Source organism: Bos taurus, chromosome X (assembly GCF_002263795.3).
Source record: "Bos taurus isolate L1 Dominette 01449 registration number 42190680 breed Hereford chromosome X, ARS-UCD2.0, whole genome shotgun sequence".
NCBI lineage: Eukaryota > Metazoa > Chordata > Mammalia > Artiodactyla > Bovidae > Bos > Bos taurus.
In genome coordinates this window covers 20482170-20495956 of record NC_037357.1, presented here as the reverse complement: position 1 = coordinate 20495956, position 13787 = coordinate 20482170, and the positions used below count along the sequence as shown (strand labels likewise).

Genomic DNA, 13787 nt, shown 5'->3' with positions numbered 1-13787 from the left:
TCTCATCTCACTATGCAATTTTCTGCCTATCTGAAAATCAAGAGGCCAGAACACTATCTGATTTCAACAATCGGAAATCAAGAGGCTGGACACTATTGAATTCGGGAAGTTTGGCATGCTAAACATAAAATGAGAGACTCACCAAAGGAAAGAAGGTACAATCTCAGAATCAAAAGTAGAAACACATTCAAGGAGGCAAGTAAATCTAAAAAGAGCTTACAAAAAAAGAAATTCCAGACATTTGATATGGTTAAAGATTATATTATTTTTGCTAGGAAGTCTGCTGAAATAAAGAAGAAAGAGACAGGACTAGGCATTACCAGTCAGAGAAAAGGCAGGTGTAAAATAGTTTTTAATGACATTTCTTACTTACTGTACTTGGCAAGATGATGGCTCAAAACACTACTATCAATACTTCTCACAGGAAAAGGCAAGCTCCAGGTTTTAAGTGCAAATTTGCTGCACCAAGACCTGCGGTCTCTAAAACCCCAACTTTCAATTTGTTAAGTCTGTAGTCAAGCCACACCTAGCACTGTTCTTAGCTCTAAAGCCTTTGCGGTTCCTTCTACCCAAAACATTGCGCACACACTTGACTGGCCAACTTGAGATCAGAAAATAAGTCTTACTATTGATTAATACTTTTTGAATGGATTACTTGCAAAAAAAATTTTACAGTGAGTTTCTAGTTTAAAAAAATAAGGCTGCCAAGGAAGGAAGTCAAAATTTATCAGGGGGACGTGTGGAAGAGGAACTGAGCAAGAAATCTCTGGCTAAAGAAAACTCATGATGATAACGGTCACCACTTATTGAAAGCTTACCATGTGCCCAGATGTTTTTGTCAGTGCTTTTCATACCTTGTCTCGTTTTATTCTCACAAGTCTGAGAGGTAAATATTATCTTGCTTTTTGCAGAGAGGGCCCAAGGGAAACAACATGAATTAACAAGAATTAAACAGGTAAATGTCTGAGACCACAGGAGGAGTGACACACACATGATGTGACTATATGTAAGATCAAGTGAGAAGTGTGTCTTGAAAGGCAGATTGTAAAAAGGGGACAACAAGAAGGGGAAGTGGGGAGAAGACTATACGTAGGGGAAGAGGAAGGAACCACCGGAAGAGGAAGGAACCACCGAGACGGAGGGGGAGGGGAGGAGCTATGAAGGGGCGGGGCTATGACGGGGAGGGGCTATGACGGGGAGGGGCTATGATGGGGAGGAGCTATGGAGGGGAGGGGCTATGGACGAAGGAGGGGCTATGATGGGAGGAGCTATGACGGGGGAGGGGGCTATTACAGGGAGGAGCTATGGAGGGCGGGGCTATGACGGGGCGGGGCTATGACGGGGCGGGGCTATGACGGGGGAGGGGCTATGATGGGGAGGAGCTATGGTAGGGAAGGGCTATGACGAAGGAGGAGCTATAACGGGAGGTGCTATGACGGGGGAGCGGCTATGACGGGGAGGGGCTATAACGGGGAGGAGCTATGGAGGGTAGGTTGGAACCACTTGGGAGGGGCTGTGAGGGAGTAGGCAGGACCAAGCAGGAGCAGGAACTAGGGGGGAACCGAGATAAGGAAGGGCGGGCCAAGGGGAGGGCGGGGGCAAAAGGGAGGGCGGAACCTAGGAGAAGAGGGGAAGGGAGGGGCTGAGCTGAGAGGGAGGGGACCGGAGGGGAGGGGCTGAGCCGAGAGGGAGAGAAAGAGGATCAAGGGAAAAAGATAGATCCGGATCTGCCAAGTGCGAGGTTCTGCGATCGAGACCCTGAGACACACCCACAGAGAGGGCTTAGGCATTCCGGGTAGAGTCAGATAGCTCTCAGCACTGGTCGGCCCCGGTGTGCCTGATACTCCAACCCGAAGCCTTCCCCTCACATCTCACTTCCTCCCTCTAGTCCTCACCTGACAGTAATTGGTCTTTCCGTTCACTTCGCAGAAATTGACTGGCGCCAACCCGGGAAGATAGAAAGCGTTGGAGCTGGCGGTCTGAAGGCCCAGGATCAGTCCCAGCACCAGCAACCCCCTGAGCCCGGAGAGGGTGGGCCATAGGCTCCAGGGGTAGGTTCCCATGCAGAAACAACGGATACTCATTTAAGTAGCCGGTTCTGCGCTTGGGGACACACCCACCGCGGGCGTGATTGGACCCACTGGAAAGAAGAAGCGGAAATGATGAGGAGAACAGAAAGGACAGAGGAAAGCCCAGACCAGCTAGTGAGACTTAGCACTCTGGGGAAGGCCAACTGTTAAGGCGAGATACTGGCTTGGAACTCGGTTGCTACGCGACCTGGCTGCTTTTATGAGCTCGCGCGCGCGCGCGCGCGCGCGCGCGCGCCGTACGCATGCGTGATGGTCCTGCTGCATCTTCCCCCGCCCTCCCCCCTCCCAGCATCACCCCCTCCCCTCCCTCCCAGCATCCCTGCGGAACACGTTCCCGCGGTTTGGGCGACTTCTCGCGCGCCTCCTTCAGAGGTTCCTCGCAGAGTCTGGAGGGAGGGTGCAGGGTTGGGGAATGGTTGCAGAGGTGGGGATGAAGTCTGAGAGATTTTCAACTTTCCAACATCCCAGAAGTCTGGCATCCTCTTGACTTTGCCTCGCAGTACCAGAATAGCAGGGTTACCGGGCGGTAAGCCGCCCAGCCATCTTCAGGTCTTGCTGCAGGTGGGTGGAAGGGAGAAGACAGGAAATTCCTGGACCTTGTTGCCCGCTGATTATTATTACGGGCTTGAAATGCAGCTAATCCAAAACTGATGTTCTGTAAGTGTACATTGCATGTTACTGTTTCAGTCGCTAAGTCATATCCCAGGTCTGCAAGCCCAGGGACTGCAGCAGACCAGGCTCCTCTGGCCTCCCCTATCTCCCGGAGCTTGCTCAAGTTCATGTCCATTGAATCCGTGATCCCATCCAACCATCTCATCTTTCTGTCGTCCCCTTCTACTCCTGCCCTCAATCTTTCCCAGCATCAGGGTCGTTTCCAATGAGTCATCTCTTCACATCAAATGACAAAGTATTGGAGTTTCAGCTTCAGCATCAGTCCTTCCAATGAATAGTCGGGGTTGATTTCCTTTAGGATTGATTGGTTTGATCTCCTTGCTGTCCAAGGGGCTCGCAAGCGTCTTCTCCAGCACCACAGTTCAAAAGCACCAATTCTTCCACACTCAGCTTTCTTTATAATCCAACTCTCATATCCATACATGACTACTGAAAAACCATAGCTTTGACTATAGGGACCTTTGTCAGCAAAGTGATGTCTCTGGTTTTAACATGCAGTCTGGGTTTGTCATAGATTTCCTTCCAAGGAGCATCTTTTAATTTCATGGCTGCAGTCACCGTCTGCAGTAATTTGAGAGTCCAAGAAAATAAAATCTGTCACTGCTTCTACTTTAACCCCTTCTGTTTGCCATTAAGTGATGGGACCAGATACCATGATCTTAGTTTTGTTTTATATTGAGTTTCAAGCCAGTTTTTCCCTTTCTTCTTTCACCCTCATCAAGAGGTTCTTTAGTTCCTCTTCACTTTCTGCCACCAGAGTGTTATCTGTATATCGGAGGTTATTGATATTTCTCAGGGCAATCTTGATTCAGCTTGTGCTTCTTCCAATCCAGCATTTCTCATGATGTACTCTGCATGTAAGTTAAATAAGCAGGGTGTTAATATACAGCTTTCGATACTCCTTTCCCAACTTTGAACCAATCCATTGGTCCATGTTCTGGTTCAAAATATTGCTTTCTTGACCCTCATACAGGCTTTCAGGAAACAGGTAAGGCGGTCTTGCTTCGGCCCCCATCTCTTTAAGGAATTTTCCACAGTTTGTTGTATCCACACATTCCCAAAAAGCTTTATCATAGTTAATTAAGCAGAAGTAGGTGTTTTCCTGGGAATTCTCTTGCTTTCTTCCATGATACCACTAATGGTAGGCAATTTTGATCTCTGGTTCGTCTGCCTTTTCTTAAACCTAGCTTGTACATCTGGAAGTTCTTGATTCACATACTGCTGAAACCTAACTTGAAGGATTTTGAGCATAACCTTGCTAATATGTGAAATGAGCGCAATTGTACGATAGTTTGAATATTTTTTAGCATCACCCTTTGAGATTGGTTTGAAAACTGACCTTTTCCAGTCGTGTGGTCACTGTTGAGTTTTCCAAATTTGCTGACATATTGAATACAGCACCTTAACAGCATCGTTTTTTAGGATTTGAAATAGCTCAGCTGAAATTCCATCACCTCCACTAGCTTTGTTTGTAATAACGCTTCCTAAAGCCCACTTGACTTCACACCCCAGTATGTCTGGCTCTAGATCAGTGACCACACCTTCATTGTTATTCGGGTCATTAAGACCTTTTCTGTATAGTTCTTCTGTATATTCTTGTCATCTCTTCTGCTTCTGTTAGGTCCTTACCATTTCTGTCCTTTATCATGCCCATCCTTGCATGAAATGTTCTCTTGATAGCCCCAGTTTTCTTGAAGAGATCTCTAGACTTTCCTATTCTATTGTTTTTCTCTACTTTGCATTGTTCATTGAAGAAGGCCCTGTTATCTCTCCTTGATATTCTCTGGAACTCTGCATTCAGTTGTGTATATCTTTACTTTTCTTCCTTGCCTTTCCCTTTTCTTCTTTCCTCAGCTATTTGCAAAGCCTCCTCAGACAATCAGTTTGCCTTCTTACATTTCTTTTTCTTTGGGTTAGCTCCAGTTACTGTCTCCTGTACAGTGTTACAAACCTCCATCTGTCATTCTTCAGGCACCCTATTTACCAGATCTAATCCCTTGAATCTATTCATCACCTCCACAGTATAATCATACGGGATTTGATTTAGGTCATACCTGAAAGGCCTAGTGGTTTTCCCTACTTTCTTCCATTTAAGCCTGAATTTTGCAATAAGTAGCTGATGATCTGAGCCACAGTCAGCCCCAGGTCTTGTTTTTGCTCACTGTATAGAGCTTCTCCATCTTTGGCTGCAAAGAACATAATCTGATTTCACTACTGACCACCTGGTGATGTCCATGTGTAATGATCTCTTGGGTTGTTAGAAAAGGGTGTTTGCTATGACCAGTGTGTTCTCTTGACAAAACTCTGTTAGCCTTTGCCCTGCTTCATTTTGTACTCCAAGACCAAACTTGCCTATCATTCTGGGTATCTCTTGACTTCCTACTTTTGCATTCCAGTCCCCTGTGATGAAAAGGACATCTTTTTTGGTGCTTGTTCTAGAAGATGTGGTAGGTCTTCACAGAACTGTTCAACTTAAACTTCTTTGGCATCAGTGGTTGGGACATAGAATTGGATTATGGTGATGCTGGATGGTTTGCCTTGCAATGGTACATTGCACACCAGGCTTCAAAGACTTTGCATGATAAAAAGAATGCAAAACCTCCCCAACTTCATATTGATTACATGTTGAAATGATAATATTTAGGGTGAAAGTCGCTCAGTCATGTCCGACTCTTTGCAACCCCATGGACTGTAGCCTACCAGGCTCCTCTGTCCATGGAATTCTCCAGGCCAAAATACTGGAGTGGGTAGCAATTTTCTTCTCCAGGGGGTCTTCCCAACCCAGGAATCGAACCCAGGTCTCCTGCATTGCAGGCAGATTCTTTACTGTCTGAGCCACCAGGGAAATATTGCATTAAATAAAACATTAAAATTAACTCCATCTGTTTCTTTTTTGTGACTTAATTTTTTATTGAACTATAGTTGATTTACAATGTTGTATTAGTTTCAAGTGTACAGCACAGGGATTCAGTTATATATGTGTATATATCTATTCTTTTTCAGAGTTGTTTCCATTATAGGTTATTACAAGATATTGAATATAGTTCCCTGTGCTATACAGTATGTCCTTGTGTTTACTTTATAATAATAATGTGCATCTGTTAATCTCAAACTCCGAATTTGTCCATTTCTTCATTTTTTTAAGTGTGGCTACTAGAACATTTAAGGTTATATATGCTGTTGGACAGCACAATCTGGGGAAGGAGGAAAAAGGGAGGGAAACTGAAGAAGAGAGAGTAGAAGGAAGGGGGTTGCTCTTAGATTCTGAAAGAAACTTTTCTTTCTCTTAGGGCAGGGATCTTATTTTGCAGCCTCTGTCAGAATCCTTACCTTCTGCTCCTTGTTCTGTCTTTTAATGCAAAGTGTCTGTATTTGCACCTAGAGAGTATTGTAGGTGCATGCTCAATCTTGTCTGACTCTTTGTGACTCCATAGACTGTAGCCTGCCAAGCTCTTCTGTTCATGGGATTTTTCAGGCAAGAATACTGGAGTGGGTTGCCATTTCCCATTCCAGCGGATCTTCCCAACCCAGGGATTGAACCTGCACTCTCCTTCAAGTTTTCTGGATTGGAGGTGGACTCTACTGCTGAGCCACCAGGGAAGTATTGTAGGCATCACAGGACAAAAATAGAAGAGCGTATTATTTTCCCTCCTTGTGTCTCAAGAGTTTTGGAGAACAGAGGTCATTTGTTTATGTTGAGATGTGTGTCCCTGGCCAAGGGCATTTCTGTGCAAGTTCCCTCACTCCAAGAGTTCTGCATCTTCTGCAGATTGGCAGGGGCGATTCAAGACCAAACAAAGGCAGCTAACTGGCCAATAGCAGAAGCTGGTAGAAATTTTAGCGAGGTAACTCCTGGACCCAAGAGGTAGGAAAGGTTTGTTGGGGAAATGAATGGAGAAAATGTACTAATGATCAGAATTAGTCATGTTGTTAGTAAAAGGATTAAACTTGACCAATAAAACTGGAGAAGCCCCTGTAAAGATTTGAAAAACAGGATAACCCAGCAGGCCGGAACTGCTGCAGCCTGGGCAGCCTGCCAAGTGCCTGCGGATTCTGCTAACCCAGGGGGGTGGGGTTCTGGGCACTGCCTGGAGGAGGGGTGCCCCCCAGGTCCTCTACAGGATGCCTGCCCCTGCCCCTCTGCTCACTCTCCAGAGAGATTCTGAGAAGCAGGAAAGAGCAGTGGTCAGCAGATTACCATCCTCACCCTCTACAACTCCAATAGTGCCATCAAGGTTTTCCATTAAAGCTCCCTGCCACGCTGTGTCTCTTAACCTCTAGAAGTGAAGCATCACAGAAAGCTATGTCTCCAATTCTCTGCAACAAGACATAGCCCTCCTGGTGTTATCAGTGTGTGATCATCACCAGCCCCAGCCTTCTGCTGGACCTGGAGATACAGCATATTCTCTGTGCTGTAGAGGCTCTAGGAATTTGTATTCTGCCTCTTCACTCAATTGCCTTGGAAGACTGACCTAAGAAAACATTGGTACAATTTATGCCAGAGAATATTTTGCTTGTATTTTCTTCTAGGTTGTTTTATGGTGTCATGTCTTATATTTAACTCTCTAATCCATTTTGAGTTTATTTTTGTATATGGTGTTAGAGAATGTTCTACAATTATTCTTTTAGCTGTGGCAGTTTTCTCAGCACCACTTATTGGAGAGACTGTCTTTTCTCCTTTGTATATTCTTGCTTCCATTGTCAAAGATTAATTGACCATAGGTGTGTGAGTTCACTTCTGGGCTCTCTATTCTGTTCCCTTGATCTATCTGTATGTTTTTTGTGCTAACACCACACTGTTTTGATAACTGTAGATTTATCTGAAGTCTGGGAGGATTATGTCACTTGCTTTATTCTTTTTCCTCAGTATTGCTTTGACAGTTCTGGGTCTTTTATGATTCCACAGCGTTTTTAGGATTATTTGTTCCTTGGGAAAATGCCATGGATAATTTGATAGGGGTTACATTAAATCTCTAGATTGCTCTGGATAGTATGCCCATTTTAAGGATATTAATTCTTCTAATCCAAGAGCATGGGATATCTTTCCATTCTCAAAGAAATTAGTTTCTTAATGTAGACTATGCCCCAAACTCCAGGAAGACATGGGTTCTCTCTCCTGAGCCATGATGAATGTTGGTAGAAAAGTAGAGCATGAGCACTGTATTAATTGTATGTGCTTACTTGTCTCTCTACCTCTACTGAAAGTAAGCTTCTTGAGCACAGGATCCATTTCTTATCTTTCAAATCCATAGCGCACATCTGGGCCCTTTGTAATTCAGAATAAATGAAAATATGAATTAATACATGAACTCACACTGTCACAGACATTTTGTGTTTTACCTTATTTGGAAATCAAAAGAGGATGCAATCAAAGGACAGATAAGAGTAAGTACAGATAAGAAGGATAATACCCCCTTTATTTATGTAGCAGTAGAGTTTGCAAAGTTTGTGCCCATCCATTACTTCAAGTGATTAAGAGGTAGGCAGGGTATTTATTTAATGTGAAGTAACTGAGACCAGGAGAAGTTAATTTGCTTGTCCAAGGTCACACAGATAATCGATGACCAAGTCAAGGCTGGAAAACAGGCCTCCTGATATCTAATATAGTTCTTAAATTAATGGAATTAAAAGTGAAGGAATTCTCTGATGGTCCAGTAATTGGAACTCCATGCTTTCACTGCAGGGTCCCCAAGTTCAATCCTTAATTGGAGAACTAACATCCTGCAAACCTTGTGGCATTGCCAAAAATAAAGAAATGTTTTAAAAGGGAGTGAAAAATGTTTGGTAATAAAAAAAAAAGAAATAAACTCATTTTATAATGTAGCTGTTACATTTCCAGCTACATTAACTAAGAATGTTCTGGAAACAAGCAGGTAAAGGATTGCTGCTGCTAAGTCACTTTAGTCGTGTCCGACTCTGTGCGACCCCATAGACGGCAGCCCACCAGGCTCCCCCGTCCCGGGGATTCTCCAGGCAAGAACACCGGAGTGGGTTGCCATTTCCTTCTCCAATGCATCAAAGTGGAAAGTGAAAATGAAGTCGCTCAGTCGTGTCCGACTCTTAGCGACCCCATGGACTGCAGCCTACCAGGCTCCTCCATCCATGGGATTTTCCAAGGAAGAGTACTGGAGTGGGGTGCCATTGCCTTCTCCGAAATATCAGGTTAGGAGCTATCTTTGACAAAGGCACATAGATTTAACCATGGGATTTGTGAAATGCAGTGTCACTCAGACAACATTGTAAAGGGAGAGAAACACAAGGAATGGCACCTCACAAAAGCAGATGCTTCAGGACATTAGTGAAAATGTATAAAACAGACCAATGCAACTATTAGGTTTTAATAGTTATTTTTCCCCATGTTTCTAACCATGGTGGAGTTAAAGGTATCCAAGCTACAATCCCCATCCTCTTTCCAGTTCACTTCAACGTGCCCATACCAAAATTGAGTAGAACAAAGGAATACTGGAATCCAGCAGAATCATACTCTATTTAAGCCATGTTTCTAAATCAGCATATTGGAACATCAAAAAGAGAACTAACCTGCCATGGTAGGTCAGTGTGTCAGCTCCAGAAACTACAGCACATGTTTCATAGATGGGGCAGATTAGCTTATTCCTTGGCCTTCCCACCTTGGCTCACTTTTTCCTTCCCCATTGCCCACAGTCTAAATATGTTCTCTCAAAACTGATAGTACCAATGTGATCATGTCACACTCCTCTTTAAAATCATTTACTGGGGCTTCCCTGGAGGCTCAGTGGTAAACTGCCTGCCAATGCAGGAGACACAGGTTCAATCCTGGGATCCGGGAAGATCCCACATAACCACGGAGCAACTAAGCCCGTGCGCCACAACTATGGCAGAGTCTGTGCACTGGAGGGAACCACGGCAAACTGAGCCTACGTGCTGCAGCCACTGAAGCCTGTGCGCCCTGGAGGCCGTACTCTGAACTAGAGTAGCCGCCGTGATGAGAAGCCCGCACACCACAGCTATAGAGTAGCCCCCACTCACTGCAACTAGAGAAAAGCCCACACAGCAACAAAGACCCAGCATAGCAAAGACCCAGCACAGTAAAAAAATAAATAAATAAATATAATTAGAATCCCTTACTGAGCAAATTAATGCAATATGGGGTCCAGATTGGATCCTGCTGCCCGCACGCGCGCGTGCACACACACACACACACACACACACACACAAGGACATTAGTGGGAAAACTGGTGAAATCCAAATAAAGTCTGTAGTGTAGTTAATATTAATAGTATTGTACCAATCTTGATTTCTTAGTTTGATCATTTCTACCGTGGTTATGTAAGAGGTTCATGTTAAAAGAAGCTCAGTGAATACGTATATGACACCTTTTTGTACTATTTTTGCAACACTTTAGTAAATCTAAAATTATCTCAGAATAAAAAGTGGAAAAAAAAAATCTTCTCCTAGCTCTTCATTACCCTAAGAATTAAGTACAAATTCTTTGCCTTTGCTCAGGAAGACATGCATGACCTAACCCTTCACCCCCACATACGTACATGCTCCAGCATCAAAATTTAGTGCAGGGAAGGAGGCGGAGGGCGGGGGGTGGGGGGAAGGATGGGAATTTCACTCCCACAGTCAGGCCACTCTCTGATTCCACTCCAAAAAACTACTTTCAGTTACATGAAAAGGCCATTCTCTCTAGCCTCTGAACAAATTGATCCTTGCTGTTTCTTCATCTAGTAGGCCCTGCTGATCCTGCCACCTCCTCTTCCACATTTTGCTTGGCTGAAATCTTGTTTGTATATTTCTTGGAAAGTTACCTTTCCTAGCAAATCTTCCCTGAAAACCCGCCCCCCTACTCCACATATATACCACTCCCTCCCCACGGATACACCACAGAGTTGGATTAAGTGTCCTTTATATGTGCTCCCACTACACCCTATGCGTTTTTGCGATTTGTCACTTTTACACTGTATTATAGTTCTGTCTCCCCCATTAATCAGTTGTTGACTCTGGGTCTTCTCCTTCTAGCCACACCTATGACTTTCATACAGCAAGGCAGACATTAAAATAGCTTGATTAGACAGGTTTAAAACTTTGAGGATTAAAAAAAAAAAAACTTTGAGGATTGAGTTTTCCATTCAAGTAATTATTCGTATAGTTTATATATTCTATGATATGGTGAGAACAGAGAGGTTTCCTTTTTTCCTTGATACTGCTGAGTTTCTGTGAGTCATATTTCTGCACCAATATTAATTTATTATCCAAAGGGTACACTATATCCCTTTATTATGGGGATCATTGAGAAATGATCAGCGCAATAAGTCTAATTTAGCTTCTATCACTATACATACTTCATCTTTGTGATGAAACTTTTAGGATTTACTCTCTTAGCAAGTTTCAAATATGCAATACAGTGTTATTAACTATAGTCACTGTGTTATAAACACTACACCCCATGGGACTTATTTTATAGCTGGAAGTTTGTACCTTTCGCTCCCTTCACCTATTTACCCCAATCCTCCACCTCTGGCATCCACCAATCTCTTCTCTATACCCATGAGCTCAGTTTTTGTTCTTTTATTTTGTTTAGATTCCACATATAGATGGCAGCATATGGTATTTATCTTTCTTTCTCTGCCTCACCTCACTTAGAATATCTCCCTCAGGTCTATCCATATTGTCACAAATGGCAAGATTTCCTTCTTTTTGTGGCTGAATAATATTCCATTTGTGTGTTGCATGCGTGACTGTGTATCTATCTGTTCTACCACATTTTCTTTAATCCATTCATCCATGGATGATAAACACTTAAGTTGCTTTCCTGTATCTTGGCCATTGTAAATAATGTTGCAAAGGATGTGGGGGAAGAGGCAACGTATCTTTTCCAGTTACTGTTTTCATTTTCTTTAGATAAATACCTAGAAGTACAATGACTGAATCATATGGTAGTTCTATTTTTAATTTTTTGAGGACCCTCCATATTGTTTACATAGTTGTTGTTGTTTAGTTGTTCTGCTGCTAAGTCGCTTCAGTTGTGTCCGACTCTGTGCGACCCATAGATGGCAGCCCACCAGGCTCCCCTGTCCCTGGGATTCTCCAGGCAAGAACACTAGAGTGGGTTGCCATTCCTTCTCCAATGCATGAAAGGGAAAAGTGAAAGTGAAGTCGCTCAAGTTCGTGTCCGACCCTCAGCGATCCCATGGGACTGCAGCCTACCAGGCTCCTTCATCCATGGGGTTTTCCAGGCAAGAGTACTGGAGTGGGGTGCCATTGCCTTCTCCGTTTAGTTGTTCAGTCGTGTCTAACTCTTTGCAACCCTATGGACTGTAGCCCGCCAGGCTCCTCTGTCCATGGGGATTCTCCAGGCAAGAATACTGGAGTGGGTAGCCATTCCTTCTCCAGGAGACCTTCCTGACCCAAGGATCGACCTGCATCTCCTGCATTGGCAGGTGGATTCTTTACTGCTGAGTCACCTGCAAAGCCTGTTTTCCATACTGGCTGTACCAATTTTCTTTCCTTCCTGATAGCTGAGTTGGTAAAGCATCCGCCTGCAATGCAGGAGACCCTGGTTCGATTCCTGGGTCAGGAATATCTGCTGGAGAAGGGATAGGCTACCCACTCCAGCATTCTTGTGCTTCCCTGGTGGCTTAGCTGGTAAAGAATCCACAATCAATGCGGGAGACCTGGGTTTGATCCCTGGGTTGGGAAGATCCACTGGAGAAAGGAAAGGCTACCTACTCCAGTACTCTTGCCTGGAAAATCCCATGGATGGAGGAGCCTGGTAGTCTACAGTCCATGGGGTTGCAAAGAGTCAGACACGACTGAGTGACTTCACTTTCCTTTTCCTTTGTACCAAATTACATTCCCACCAACACTGCATGCTCTTTTCTACATCCTTGCTAACATTTGTTATTTCTGTTCTTTTTGATAATAACCATTGCAACGGTGTGAGATGATATCTCTTTGTGGTTTATTTATTTCTTTATTTTTGACTGCACTGGGTCTTCATTGCTGCAGGCGGGCTTTCTCCAGTTGTGGCAAGAGGGGGCTACTCTCTGTTTATGGTGCATGGGATTCTCACTGTGTTGGGTTCTCTTGTTGCAGAGCACAGGCACACATTTGGGAGAGTACTGAATGAGAAAAGAAGATGATCTAGGGCAAGTCTTAAAAAAATTCAACGAATTTGTGGTCTAGTAGAGAAGGATAAGGTGCAGGGTTGTTAGAAAAAGAGCAAGCAGAGAGGTAGGTGGAAAACCAGAACGTTAAATATAAGAAAGTTTAGAAGTCAGAGGAAGAGAGTGCTTCAAGGAGAGAGTGGCCACGAAGAAAAAAAAAGGGCCAAGTAAAAGAGCAGAAAACATCTTTATCTTTTTGATGTGGTGACACAGATGTCATTGGCAACATGAAAGAGAGCTATTCAGGGAAATGATCTGGATAAAAGCCATATTGGAGTGGGTTGAGAATTGAGTGAGAGGTGATAAAATGGAGTAGTTGGTATAGATAACTCTTTTTGACAACTCTTTCTTTTACTTGATTTTTAATTAAATAATAATATATAAATATATTTTCCTTTTAAAAAAAATTAAAACATTACAAACAAGACTAAACTCCTCTTTGATCACTGCCACCAATCCTGGTTTTCTTCTCCATCTTTCAGAGGTAACCATAGTTATTTGTTTGGGTATGTCCTTCCTGGCTTTTTCTATATATTAATATATTACTGTTATAGGTAACAGCATAATTTAACAAAGTTGTTGTTCAGTTGCCAAGCTGTGTCCGACTCTTTGTGACCTCACGGACTGCAGCACATTAGGCCTCCCTGTCCCTCACCATCCTCTCAGAGTTTGCCTAGGTTCATGTCTATTGAATTGGTGATGCCATCCAACATCTCATTCTCTGTCGCCCTCTTTTCCTTCTGCCTTCAATCTTTGCCAGCATCAGGTCTTTTCCAATGAGTCAGCTGTTTGCATCCCTCTTCATGGATCACTGCCTTGTCGGTGGGGAGGGGCTTGTGTAATTCAATGAAGCTATGAGACACTGAAGATGGAC

The 13787-nt window shown here is 43.7% G+C and overlaps 1 non-coding gene and 1 pseudogene across 1 annotated transcript; one reads left to right on the top strand and one right to left on the bottom strand.

Annotated features, from left to right (window-relative positions):
- The window catches only part of LOC112441455 (transmembrane 9 superfamily member 2-like), an 80731-nt pseudogene extending 78345 nt beyond the window's left edge, over nucleotides 1-2386 (bottom strand).
- Nucleotides 2387-12255: 9869 nt separating this feature from the next.
- TRNAC-GCA (transfer RNA cysteine (anticodon GCA)) lies at nucleotides 12256-12328 on the top strand. The gene has a single exon. It is a non-coding gene; the product is annotated as a tRNA-Cys (tRNA).
- The last annotated feature ends 1459 nt before the right edge of the window (nucleotides 12329-13787 follow it).